We start from the raw sequence: 12,704 nt of genomic DNA on the forward strand, positions 1-12,704 counted from the left end.
TCTCTATGGTTTCTATATGAGCCTCAGATTCCTTTGGTTCCTCATTAGGGAACTCCTTGGTGGCTAGTGAACGTCCATTGAGGTCTTCCTCATTGGAAATCACTTCCTTTTGACTCTCTCCAGGTTCGGCTGTGTGGGGTATATTGATGGCCTTGCACTCTCTTTTTAGATTCTCTTCTGTATTGCTTGGGAGAGTACTTGGAGGGAGTTCAGTAACTCTTTTACTTAGCTGACCCACTTGTGCCTCCAAATTTCTAATGGAGGACCTTGCTTCAGTCATGAAACTGAGAGTGGTCTTAGATAGATCAGAGACTACAGTTGCTAAGTCAGAGTGGCTCTGCTTAGAATTCTCTGTCTGTTGCTAAGAAGATGATGGAAAAGGTTTGCTATTGCCAAACATGTTTCTCCCACCATTAGTATTATTGAATCCTTGTTGAGGCTTCTGTTGATCCTTCCATGAGAGATTAGGATGATTCCTCCATGAAGGATTGTAAGTGTTTTCATAGGATTCTCCCATGTAATTCACTTCTTCCATTCCAGGATTCTCAGGGTCATAGGCTTCTCCTTCAGAGGAGGCTTCCTTAGTACTGCCGGATGCAGCTTGCATTCCAGTCAGACTCTAAGAAATCATATTGACTTGCTGAGTCAATATTTTATTCTGAGCCAATATGGCATTCAAAGTATCAATCTCCAGAACTCCTTTCTTTTGAGTTATCCCATTATTCACAGGATTTCTTTCAAAAGTGTACATGAACTGATTATTTACAACCATTTCAATGAGTTCCTGGGCTTCTTCAGGCGTCTTCTTCAGATGAAGAGATTCACCAGCAGAGTTGTCTAATGACATCTTAAATAATTCAGACAGACCATCATAGAATATACATATGATGCTCCATTCTGAAAGCATGCCAGAAGGACACCTTCTGATCAATTGCTTGTATCTTTCCCAAGCTTCATAGAGGGATTCGCCTTCCTTTTGTCTGAAGGTTTGGACTTCCACTCTAAGCTTACTCAACTTTTGAGGTGGAAAGAACTTGGCCAAGAAAGCATTGACCAACTTTTCTCAAGAGTTCAGGCTTTCTTTAGGTTGTGAGTCCAACCATGTCCTAGCTCTGTCTCTTACAGCAAAAGGGAAAAGCATAAGTCTGTAGACCTCAGGATTAACCCCATGGGTCTTAACAATGTCACAGATTTGCAAGAATTCAGCTAAAAACTGATGAGGATCTTCCAATGGAAGTCTATGAAACTTGCAATTCTGCTGCATCAGAGAAACTAATTGAGACTTAAGCTTAAAGTTGTTTACTCCAATTGCAGGAATTGAGATGCTCCTTCCACAGAAGTTAGAAGAGGGTGCAATAAAGTCACCAAGCATCTTCCTTGCATCTCCACCATTGTTGTTGTTTTCGGCTGCCATGTCTTCTTCTTTTTCGAAAATTTCTGTCAGGTCCTCTCCAGAGAGTTGTGCTTTAGCTTCTCTTAGCTTCCTCTTTAGAGTCGTTTCAGGTTCAGGATCAGCTTCAACAAGAATGTTCTTATCCTTGTTCCTGCTCATATGAAAAAGAAGAGAACAGAGAAGAAGAGGAATCCTCTATGTCACAGTATAGAGATTCCTTTATGTGAGTAGAAGAAGAGAAGAATAGAATGAAGAAGGGAGAAGAAGAAGAATTCGAACACAGAGAGGGGGAGGGGGTTCGAATTAGAAGAAGAAGAGAAGTGTTAGTAAATAAATAAAATAAATAGAAAGAGATGAGGGAGAAAGAAATTCGAATTTTAAATTAAAATAAAAGAAAAATATTTTTGTTTTTATTTTAATTATTAGTTAGAATTTGAAATTATTAAAAGGAATAAAATAAAATTAAAATTTAAAACAATTAGTTAATTAAAAAAGAATTTTGAAAAAGTGGTGAGGGATTTTCGAAAATTAGAGAGAGAAAAGTAGTTAGGTAGTTTTGAAAAAGATAAGAATTAGTAAAACAAGTAAAAAGTTAAGTAGTTAATTGAAAAAGATTTGAAAATCAATTTTGAAAAGATAAGAAGTTAGAAAAGATTTTGAAATCAAATTTTGAAAAGATATGATTGAAATTTATTTTGAAAAAGATTTGAAAAAGAAATTAAAAAGATTTGATTTTTGAAATTAAAGTTGATTACTTGACTAACAAGAAACTAAAAGATATGATTCTTAAAAATTAAAGATTGAACCTTTCTTAATAGGCAAGTAACAACTTGAGATTTTTGAATCAAAACATTAAATGCTAGTAATAAATTCGAAAATATGAGATAAAAGTAAGAAAAAGATTTTGAAAATCAATTTTTAAAACTTTCGAAAATAAAAAAAATAAAAAAGATTTGATTTTTGAAAAAGATTTGAAAAGATGAAATTTTTTTTTTAAAATTGAAATTTTGACTTGACTAATAAGAAACAACTAAATTTTAAAATTTTTGACTAAGTCAATCCAAAATTTCGAAATTTATGAGTGAAATAAGGGAAATATATATTTTTTATTTTTGAATTTTTATGAGGAGAGAGAAAAATAACTAAAAGACACAAGACATAAAAATTATGAATCAAAATAAGAAAAATATGCAAGAACACCTTGAATGTCAAGATGAACACCAATGTCAAGATGAACACCGGATCTTAGGAATGATGCCAATGGTTCTAGCCTATACCACGAATGTTCTAATCTCAGATTCAGATGCTCTGTTGTCAGGAGAGACGATGTGAATCGTTGGTTAGAGACCCAAGAGAATATACTCCGGCTGTCGTCCAATGACTACGTTGAACATCATGTAGACCGCTTGTGGTTGTCAAGCACGCGGATCTTGGCTAAGCGAGTAACGAAGATAGTGGGTGATTGTCACGGGTCACCCTTTCATTCTGACTTAACTGAATTAAGAACAAGAGTATATCTTGGAGAAGAAGTAGGCGTGAATTGAAGGAAAAACAACAGTACTTGCATTAATTCATGAAGAACAGCAGAGCTCCACACCTTAATCTATGGGGTGTAGAAACTCCACCGTAGAAAATACATAAGTAAAAGAGGGTTAGGCATAGCCGAATGGCCAGCCTCCCATGGAGGTCTCCAAGTGTAAAAGTTACATATGATCCAAAAGATATAAAATAAATCTCTAAAAGCAATTTTTATACTAAACTAGTTACTAGGGTTTACAGAAAATGAGTAACTACATGCAAATAGTGCAAAAATTCACTTTCGGGGCCCACTTGGTGTGTGCTTGGGCTGAGCATTGAAGCTTTTTCGTGCTTAGGCTGTTTCTGGAGTTAAACGCCAGCTTTGGTGCCAGTTTGGGCGTTTAACTCCAATTCTGGTGTCAGTTTGGGCGTTTTACGCCAAAAATTTTAGGCTGACTTTGAACGCCAGTTTGGGCCATCAAATCTCGGGCAAAGTATAGACTATTATATATTTCTGGAAAGCCCAGGATGTCTACTTTCCAACGCAATTAAGAGCGCACTAATTGGACTTTTGTAGCTCCAGAAAATCCACTTCGAGTGCAGGGAGGTCAGAATCCAACAGCATCTGCAGTCCTTTTTCAGCCTCTGAATCAGATTTTTTCTCAGGTCCCTCAATTTCAGCCAAAAAATACGTGAAATCATAGAAAAATACACAAACTCATAGTAAAGTTCAGAAATGTGATTTTTGAATAAAAACTAATAAAAATTAACTAAAACATACTTAAAACTATGTAAAAACAATGCCAAAAAGGGTATAAATTATCAGCTCACGCACATAATCATCACAACTCCTAACCCTCTTTACAAGATACAATATTAATGGCGACGGATAAATAAATAATAACTAAACTAATATAACGATATCGTATAAGCAAAATACAATTAAACTATTCATAAGCTTCTTCATCTGATTCCTGAAAAGATAAAGCTGTAGAAGGGTGAGAACCTAACCACATGGTCTCACTACGGATTTTTAGAATTGTCATAAGTAGATATTTAAAAAGAAAATCGTTTTTAGGCACATTGATCATTGCTTGTCTTATGAATCTTTTGAAAACCAACGGTTTAACATCCAAAAATCCAAAATCTTTTTAAAAAAAATCAGTTAATTATCCAAAATCCAAAACCTTTCTTTTCTTATAAGAAAAAAAAATCTTAAAAGTTTCCTAAAATGTATGAATGACCAACCTGTTCTAAGTATAGGTTTATTAAGTCTATGTTGAACCAGCTTGATTTTTCATACTTAACTAAACCTTAATCAGAAATTAATCATGCAATCAATCAACACTATCATCGACTCATTACCAATACTCAATCTCAAAAGCACCACACTAGAACAACCCTCAGCGCCTCCTCCACCCGCCAGAGGGATCTCTCGAAAACAAACACAGATAAAACAGACAAGGAAAGCATAGGTATAGATAGCAGTTAATAATAGTTAAGCAATTAGGTAAACCAAGAAAATTCAAAATCAAACAAAGCATACAAATGCATATGATGCATTATGTCTGTCCTATGGCTGATGAGTCTCATCTGTCGGTTATAAAGCCAAATCCGACATGTCCGGTAGCGAACCTTGGATAGGAACACCAAACACGGAGCAAGTGGGACTAAACCACAACCCTTGCATCTTACATGCATACCCGGAGCAAGGGGACCACCTCACTCCTTGCCTCTTACCCAGGCGTGTTAGAATTCTCAACCCGGAGCAAGTGGTGACAAAACTCAACCCTTGCCTCTTAACTGGTGTCTCAAACTTTTATCCGGAATAAGTGGATAACGCCACTGCCTCTTACCCGATCACATATATCTCAATCAAATTCAAATTTCATTTTCAAATCCATTCTCAATATCATTCAATTCATTCAAATATCATACTTTAAAATCAATCCTCATCATCCTTCATTCAAATTCCATCATCATCATTCCTTATTGTCACACTCATCCTCATCACACCTCCCATTCCATTCATCGATAATCCAAAACATAACTCATTATTTTCTAAATAAATGAAACTCAAAACGTAATCACTTTCCTAATAGCTCAAAATCAAATCATATAACCCTTAAATCCAAATCTTTCTAAATAACCATTTCAAACGAAGCCTCTATTTTTTATAAAAATTTCGGCAGCATCCCCCTGTAAAACTCAGACTTTGCCACTCTTACGAGTTCTATCAAAACCACAAACCAAACCATTCTCAACCATTTTCAATATCAAACAATTATCAAATTAAATCCTTTCCAATTTTTAAACTAATTCTAACATAAAATCAGGTTCAATATCAAACCACTTCCAATTTGAACCATTTTCAGTATAAATTCATTCTTCAATATCAATTCAACTCCAAAACCAAGAAAACAACTTTTCATAATACTCAATCAAATCAACTTTCCAAATTTATTTTTATCAGCAACCATACACCACTCAAGTAACAAATAATTCATCAAGCAAACAATCACATCCATAAGACACACATAATCACAGAAATATATTTTTCACATCAAATCTATTTATAACAATTCCATAATAGAAAATAAGTTTTAAGAAAAATCTCTACCTCGAATAGTCGAAAGCTGAAAGCTATAGAGCGCGTCAAAAACCCCTTTTTCTCAGCCTGCAACAGCGGCAACCACAACCACAACTTCATTCCACTTTCGCAATAACCATAGCTTCATTCCACTTTCACAACAACCACAGCAACTCTAATCGCTACATGCAATCTTGAAAACTCAACCTTATCCCAATAATGCCACAAATTCCTCAGAAACATATAACAAAAATAGCGACTAAAAGGGTTCGGAACAAGGAATAGCTTACCAGACTTATGAATAACCAAGAAAATGGAGCAGTGGCAACTCCGATGACGACGCAAAAACTTGATGTTGCATGCAACAACCATAAATCTCAGCATGCAAGAACCGAAACTCGACCCAAGTAGATAAGGGTTCCAACAGCAGTTTCTGACGGTTAGAACGGCGACACAAAGCTTCGGTAGCGACTGAGCAGCGATAAATGGTGGCGTAACAGTAACATAGACGCGACGACGGTGAGCCCAGCAATGCGACGGTGAGGGAACTCCGCGACGGCTCCCTCTCACACTTCCTCCTATCGCGATTCCACGGTGGCGGCGGTGATGAGTTCGGTGCCAGAGATTTGACTAAGCTGGCGCAACACCTTCCTCTCTCACCCGCGAACTCTCTTTCTCTCTCAATTGCGAGATCGACGGCAACGGCCATGGAAGCTCCTTGGACGGTGACATTGGAACGATGACAACGATGACTGGATGACTACTGTGTGGCGGCGATGGCTACGATGTCTCCCTCCTCTTCTTCTCTCTTTCCCGTCGCGGCCCTCCTTCTCTTCTCGTTCTCCTCTGCTCTCTCAGATCCCTCTCTCTTTTGCTCCTTTCTTTCTTTCTTTCTTGTTCCCGTTTTCCCCTTTCCTTTTTTCTTTGGTTCCCAGCCATGTGTGTGTGTGTTAGAAAAGGATAGGGGGTGGCGGTAGTGTGTGGACGTTAGGGTTTAAGTGAGTAAGTGTAAAATTAGGGTTTGTTTTAGGGATAATTAATAATATAATTAGGGTATAAAGTAGTAATTGAAAACCAATTTATAATCCAACAACAATTATAAATAAAAATACTATTATTTTTAAATAAATACTCTAATCCAAGAATTAAATATAATTAAATTAATTTGTTTTAAAATCATAAATAAAGTTCAAAAAATCTAAATATTAAAATTAAAGCATATAAAATTCTCATTATTTTTATTTTAATTTTCTAAAGTTGGAAATCATAAAAAAGAAAATGGCCCGTTTAATATAAAAATATTTGAAAATATAATTTCGCATAAATATAATAAATCATAAATAATTTATTATTTAATTTTCTGAAAATCTGGGATCTTACAATGGTGATGAAGAATAGTAGAAAAACAATGATAATAAAGAAGATGAGGAGGTGGGTTTCTTACCCAAGAAGAACGAGTGGAGAGAGGAGGCATGACAACAGGAGCAGGAGCATCGTCTGGCTGGAATCATCAGAAGATGGATAAGACGGAAGAAGAGGGGGATCGAAGGATGGACTTGAGATAGAACCTGTAGTATTATCACTGGAAAAAAGATCAACATTTCGGTTAGTAAAAAATGGTGACTGAGTAGAAGGAATAGACTCAAAAGAGGAAAAACTAGAGAACATGTAATGCTCCCAGAATACAACATGAAGAGATATACAAATATGTCAAGAGATAGAATCCTAACAACAATAACACTTGTGATCAGTGCCATAACCAAGAAAACAACACATACAAGCCCGAGGTTCAAGTTTATTATGTTCATGAGGCTGGAAAAGGATAAAGCAGACAAAACCAAAAGCACAAAGAGAGCTGTAATTGGGAGAAATATGATAAAGATGCTCAAAGAGAGTAGTGTTATCAAGGATAGAAGAAGGGAGTCTATTGGTAACATACATGAACAACAGTGAGAACAGCTTCATCCCAAGTACGCTCAATACAGGAAGAAGAAATAAGCATTACACAAACAGAGTCAAGAATGTGACGGTATTTACGTTTAGCTCTGCCATTTTTTTTAGAGGTACCAAGACAACAAAACTCAAACAAAGTACCCTGTTCAGCGAGAAAATTTAAAAGTTTAGAGTCATGATATTCCATAGCATTATCGCGTCGAAAGATTTTAATAACTTTGGAAAACTAAGTTCGAATCATAGTAGCAAAGTTAATATAAATCTGAGACAGCTCATGATGATTAGTCATCAAATAAACTCAAGTAAAACGTGAATAATCATCAATAAAGACTACAAAATATTGAGTCCCTCCCATAGAAGCGGTAGGAGCGGAGACCCAAACCTCAGAATGAATAAGATCAAAAGGAGAGCAAGCAAGAGAGGAATTATTATAAAAAGATAAAGCAGGTTGTTTTGAAGTTTGACAAGAAATACAATCAAAAGACTCATTATTAACTTGATCTAAAACATCCATAGACATAAGAGGACGCAATTTTTCTAAGGAGCTGTAGGCAAGACGATGGTGCCACAAGCGAAGAGTAGAGGGAGAGAAAACATCACAAAGATTTAACGGAGAAGGAACATGAAGGTGCTCAAGCTCAAACAATCTTTCGACCTTACATCCAGTCCCGATGATCTTTCCCATCCAACTATCCAACACATGACAACCAGAAATAGAGAAATTGACATCAAAATCGATAAAATTTACCCTTTCTGTCTGTGGTAGCAAAGACAGTTTCACTCTTAAGGCGAGTCAATTCCAAGCACGTTTGTTCAGACTTAAGACGACGAAGAGCATCTTTAAGACTAGGCAAGGGATTTTGATGAAGAAGAGAAGCTCTAACTAGATCATAGTCATCAGTAAGTGTCATAAGAAATTGTATGAGACATGTTTGGTTCCGATAATCTTCATATGCCTTAGCATCAGTGAAATCTTTAAGAACAGGCTCACAAGAGGTCAATTGATCCCAAATAATTTCTATCTGAGCAAGACAATCAAAAACCACTTGTCCACGTTCTTGCTTAAGACTATAAAACTCCTTTAGTAGTTGGTACTGATGTAAGAGATCAGAAATAGTGTAATATTTTACCAAATGATCTCATACCTCTTTAGCAATTTCAAAACGCTCAAACTGTAATTGAATGCCTATAGTAGAAGTGTTGCGAAACTAAGTGATAATTTGATGATTTTTACTATCTCAATCTTCTAATTACTCTGCAAAGTCTTTCTCAACATCTTTCTTGGATTTGGAGGTCCCATCTTTTGATTTTTCAGTCACAATTAGCTTAATAGGACAAATAACATCACCAGTTACATAACTCCATAATTTTCATCCTTTAAAAAATCCTCGCACATCTTCAACCCAATGGGCATAGTTGGAGCCATTAAGGATAACATGAATAGGCTGAAAAATATCCGAATTTTTCATAATAACATAAATAAAGACGAAAAAGAGAAGAAACTACAAATTCAAGATAGAAAATGAGAAAACGGAAGACAGAATCAGAAAGAGCTCACCAAAAAACCTTAGGGAAGTTCCCACTTTCTGCCACGTCAGCAGGGGAAGGACACGTGGCAGCACATGAGAAGAGGAGCAAAACACGTCAGCGCTGATGCAGCAAGGAGGTGGCACGCGGATCGGGAGGCGGGTAGGGTCGGGCGTGACATGTGGTGCACTGCAGTGCGGTATTGGAGGCGTCTGCAGGGAGGGAGAACCTAAAGCGGACAGCGAGCTTTAGGTGGCGTGTCTAGTGGTTTCTAGCGACGATGTCGGACTCATTTATCTCACAATGACGAGACAAAGACGGTGGTAAGGGTAGTGACAAACCAAAGCGTCGGGAAAGGATTGAAAAATAAGGACAAAAAACACTGCCGGAAGAAGAAAAACAAGGGGCTATGAGTGAATTTATATGGAAAAAAAAACCTATACTCTGAATATATACCATGTTAGAAACAAAAGAGTAATCTGAAGAGTATATTATTGAGTGTGTGTTCAAATGTACAATGTATAAGAGTATATATAGATACTAGAATAATCAGAGTAATAAAAATATAAAATCCTATAATAAATATACAGATATATTATATAAATATAAATGATACTAGCTGATCTTAATTGATCCTAATTATATTCTAACAAGTTATTTCTAAGATTCTAAGTGATTAAGTAACACATACTACTATTTTGTTTTAAAATCTTTTCTAAACAATTAGATATTTATATAAAATCTTTTGTTTCTCATCTTACTTTCATACAAACCCAACTATTGTTTATCTAAAATAGAATCTTTTGTCTTAAAATGAAAAAAAAAATATCCAAGCCAGTTAAACACTTTTAAATTTAAAGATAAAAAAGCAAATAATGATACATACAAGTAATTTAATATGTGATATTGGTTAGAATTGGTTTGATTTTCAAATAACATTAACACAACAAATAAAATTGAACAACATAACACAACATTAGCTAGGATATGAGCTATTTTTAGGGCCGTCTTGCAAAGCACTCCTTGCTAGAAATATAGTGTGTGCTGTAATGAGAGTGTTACTCAGATTTTAGATTCTTTTTTATTTTTTTATTTTTTTTATGCTAAACAATTTATCCTTGCTTCATTCTCTAGCGTTTGTTTTTTTTCTTTTTTTTTAACAAAGATAGGAAGACTCAAACCCACAACTTCTTAGATGAATATAAAAAGATGAGGCCTGCTACACATACAAGTCTTTTTGACTTACAAGTCTTACAAGTTGCTACACATACGGACCTTTTAATGCGTTTTCTGTTTTCAAAGCGCTACACTCACCATGTCTCCCTCTTCCTCTTCCTCTTCCTCTTCCTTTTCCTCCTCTTCCTCTTCCTCTTCCTCCTCCTCCTCCTCCTCCTCCTCCTCCTCCTCCTTCTTCTTCTTCTTCTTCTTCTTCTTCTTCTTCTTCTTCTTCTTCTTCTTCTTCTTCTTCTTCTTCTTCTTCCTCTTCATCTTCCTCTTCTGCTTCCTCTTCTGCTTCCTCTTCTGCTTCTTCTTCTTCTTCTTCTTCTTCTTCTTCTTCTTCTTCTTCTTCTTCTTCTTCTTCTTCTTCTTCTTCTTCTTCTTCTTCTTCTTCTTCTTCTTCTTCTTCTTCTTCTTCCTCTTCTTCGTCTTCCTCTTCATCTTCCTCTTCCTCTTCCTCTTCCTCTTCCTCCTCCTCCTCCTCCTCCTCCTCCTCCTCCTCCTCCTCCTCCTCCTCCTCCTCCTCATCTTCCTCTTCTTCTTCTTCTTCTTCTTCTTCTTCTTCTTCTTCTTCTTCTTCTTCTTCTTCTTCTTCTTCTTCTTCTTCTTCTTCTTCTTCTTCTTCCTCTTCATCATCTTCTTCTTCTTCTTCTTCCTCCTCCTCCTCCTCCTCCTCCTCCTCCTCCTCCTCCTCCTCCTCCTCATCCTCCTCTTCTTCTTCTTCTTCTTCTTCTTCTTCTTCTTCTTCTTCTTCTTCTTCTTCTTCTTCTTCTTCTTCTTCTTCTTCTTCTTCTTCTTCTTCTTCTTCTTCTTCCTCCATGTATTTCTTCGTTATTCTCTTCGCCTTTTCATTCGTTGTTTTACCTGCGCTTATCACTGGTATTCTTGCTTTTTTTTTTATTTTCATGGTTTCTAAAATCAAGCTTTAAAATCGTTTTGAAGATAATAGAACTTCAGAAATACACCCAAATGATTATAGAAATATACCCAAAGGATTACAAAAATACACCCAAACGATTACAGGAATTCACCCAAATGATTATAGAAATACACCCAAAGGATTACAGAAATACACCCAAAGAATTACAAAACTACACCCAAAAGATTTAAGAAATACACCCAAAATTCGTTGAAGTACACCTTATGCATAATTCAGAACTCTTTCTCTTTCTCCTCCTCATCTTCTACTGCTTCTTCTTCTTCAAAAATGATTTCAGAGCTTGATATCAAAAAACAATAAAAATCGAGAATAACAAAGAAAGAAAACAGAGAGAAAAGTACGTAAATAAAATAGGAGAAAGAGAAGGCAAGCAATGAAAGAAAAGAAGAAGAAGAAGAGAAAGAAGAAAGTGCAGCAAGAAGAAGAAGAAGGTGCAGTAAAAACATGCAATAATAGTTGAAGAAGGAGAAAGAAAAGGCAAGAAATGAAAGAAAAGAAGAAGAAGAGGAAGAGGAAGAAAAACGTGCAGCAAAAAGGAGGTGCAGTGAAAACAGTTCGAAGCGCGTTAATATAGATAACTTGTAAAGACTTGTATAAAAAAATGCTTGTATTTAGAGAATTTCTCTAAAAAGATTATGTCATTTCAGCTTATAAACATATAATTAATATAATTTGATGCAAGTATATATTTCAGCTTCAGTTGTATTTTAGTTAGAGTCCCGCTAGGGAGACAATGACATATGTATACAATATATACAATGGGCTTTTTATCTAACCCACTTATATTTGAAAATAATAACAAACACTCAGATAACCTAATTGTAATCCCTAAAAGAAATTACTCCCAATTCACCCCCTTTTGACCGTGCTACCCTACCACCAAAACACCTCCTCATCGCTGTCCAAATTACAATCTGCAGCAGCACCTGGAACATGTCTGCATTGGAGACCCGCTGTTCGCGATCAATCCCCGTCGGTGGCAGCGTCGGGATCACACGGTCGTTCCTCCGTGCCGACGCGAGTTGTTGGGCCCAGGCTCCGCGCTTGTTCGCCCTCAGCAGAAGCATCACCGGTGTACTTTTTGCAGCTGCGTATCTATTCCTTATTTCGCTAACTAACGTGGTCCAGAACCTCTTCGACCATCCAAGGTGAGTGCTTTACTTTCTTCTTTTCATGATTACTCCCTGCAGTTGGTACTTGTTTTATAGAGTGTTTAAGATGTTTATTTTTCTGAAACTACTTGGTGAAAAAGAAATAAATGGAATTTTAGTATTTTTGGAGCATGAGAAATTAGTTGTTACTTGAGATTGTTGCAATTGATTTAACAGATTTGCCGCCTGATGTGAACTATTTACCGGGAGTCCGGGACCAACACGAACAGCAGAACTATATCATCGTCAGGCATCCACGTTAAGTGGGTTAGTTAGTTTCTTCCTTTCATGAAACATCTTTCACCTTGTAGTTTGTAATGTAGAGAGTGTATGTTGCTTATTTGCTTGATGTTACATGGTGAAAATGCAGTATATGAAATTTCAGTATGTTCGAGCATGTGAAATTAGTTCTTG

The 12,704-nt window shown here is 36.2% G+C and overlaps 1 non-coding gene across 1 annotated transcript; it reads left to right on the forward strand.

Annotated features, from left to right (window-relative positions):
- Positions 1-905: 905 nt before the first annotated feature.
- On the forward strand, positions 906-1,009 carry LOC112739570 (small nucleolar RNA R71). Its single transcript, XR_003170502.1, has one exon. It is a non-coding gene; the product is annotated as a small nucleolar RNA R71 (small nucleolar RNA).
- Positions 1,010-12,704: the final 11,695 nt, after the last annotated feature.

The sequence above is a fragment of the Arachis hypogaea genome, chromosome 13 (assembly GCF_003086295.3).
Source record: "Arachis hypogaea cultivar Tifrunner chromosome 13, arahy.Tifrunner.gnm2.J5K5, whole genome shotgun sequence".
Classification (NCBI taxonomy): Eukaryota; Viridiplantae; Streptophyta; class Magnoliopsida; order Fabales; family Fabaceae; genus Arachis; species Arachis hypogaea.